Source organism: Spea bombifrons, chromosome 2 (genome assembly GCF_027358695.1).
Source record: "Spea bombifrons isolate aSpeBom1 chromosome 2, aSpeBom1.2.pri, whole genome shotgun sequence".
NCBI classification, from domain to species: domain Eukaryota; kingdom Metazoa; phylum Chordata; class Amphibia; order Anura; family Pelobatidae; genus Spea; species Spea bombifrons.
This window is the reverse complement of record NC_071088.1, coordinates 135,846,808-135,848,629: the sequence shown is the minus strand read 5'-3', so window position 1 is coordinate 135,848,629 and position 1,822 is coordinate 135,846,808.

Below are 1,822 nucleotides of genomic sequence, written 5' to 3'. Positions count from 1 at the left end.
CTGAATCACTGCGTAAGTCTGTTTGCGAGTCTCTGCTAAAAGACTTTCTATTTAATTTAGAAAATAAATGTTCCTCTCAATTTGTATGTTGCAGGGAAAGGATATTTGACCCGTTAAGACCCAGGGCCGTGGCACGCATGTAGCCATTACAGCCGAGTAAACGAGCTTGGATACCCCAGAGAGTTAAAAAGTGTTCTGTGGCCGTTTGAATTGAGAGATCATTTATCTTGTGGAATATTCCACGCATGCAACATGTTATGGTCCTCTAATTCAGACTAATTAAAGTGATATTAGCGTCATTTGTCAAGACTGAAACACCTTCTGGCAGCGCAAGAAGACTCCTCGTGCCATAAACCTAAAATTAACTTTTTAAAATATATCCCCATCCGAGAAATGTATGTATTCTATAGAATATATCGTGACCCCAAGGCACATTTAATAGCTAGGAATATATTTTCAAGGGTACATTAAGTCATAGGCAGGGCAAGACTGGACGCTTTGTACCGGTATATATAGGAAATCCGGTTCTCTGTGATTGGCTGTTCCAAACAGCCAATCGGGGGCGAGAAATGTCAGGCAACAGTGGAAGATTGCAGCTGCAGAAACAAGATATATATTTTAATAGATGTGTTTTATTTTCTTTTTTTCATTTGAAGAATACATATTAATGTGCTCACAGAAGGTTAGTGTTACTGGGAGTACTTTAGTATTCGTTATTTAATTTAATTAGTTATTTAAACTGTCCCTTGAATTGTTGACTTGCCTAAAGCTGGAAAGTCTTGATGTTCAACAAGCGGGTGTCCTGCAAAGATGACTGTAAAGAATACTAGAGTATCTGCTAAAGACTTACCAAAACCTTGAGGACTTCCCAACATGGCGCCCTTATGTTCGTGGCGTGGATGACCACTGTGAGCATTGGTGTTGTCGTTAAGAGTGTTATTGGAAGCTGCTTTTGATTGGGGAGTATTAATATACTTTTTTATCATATTTTATTGGTTTTACACGTGGAATTTGGGTTGTTTTTGTCTTCACAAGGACTTCCCAACATATCTGTTGAGTTTGCCATACATAGAAAAATGAACAAGTATGGTGTTCATGGCAGGACATCACAGAGGAAGCCACTACTGTCCAAAAAACATTGCTGCACGTCTCAAGAATCCAAGAATTTGGATCTTCCAAAGCACCACTGGCATAATATTCTGTGGTCATTTGAGGGAATACAACACCATGTGGAAAAGAAAAATAAAAGCCTTATCCCCATTGTTAAACGTTGTTTAGAGGGAATCATGGTTTGGTATGGCTTTGTTGACTCTACGGAATCTGCTGTCACTATATAAATAAATGTAATGTTTTGACTCAGGGCCTGGACAGCTTGTTCTCATTGATGGAATTATGAACCCTGAAGTTTATCGAGACTTTTTGCAGAAGAACATAAAGGCCATCTTGTCCAACAACCGCAGCTCAACAGAAGTTTCTATCAAACTCGTGGCTTCTTCAGCACAGGAGACGCTTAGACTGTACTACAGGACCAGTTCCTCCAAAATCAGATGCAGAGATAGCGCCGGGAAGCCACTGGACTGCCATACATTGGCTCCTGCTGTCCATGCATCACATTTGTGGTTTAAAGAACAGCCCCATTAACCACATACCCTAAAACAAACTTACCTCTATATTATAAATATTGAGGGGCACGGCTAATTAGAGATTACTTTGTAAGCTATTCACCTTTAGCACCCCAATTTCTGTAGAAATAAGTCCTTCAGAAGTTTTTTTTCCATTGGTTTGTTTGTTTTCTTCTCTTTCCCCATCTTATTGAATAAAC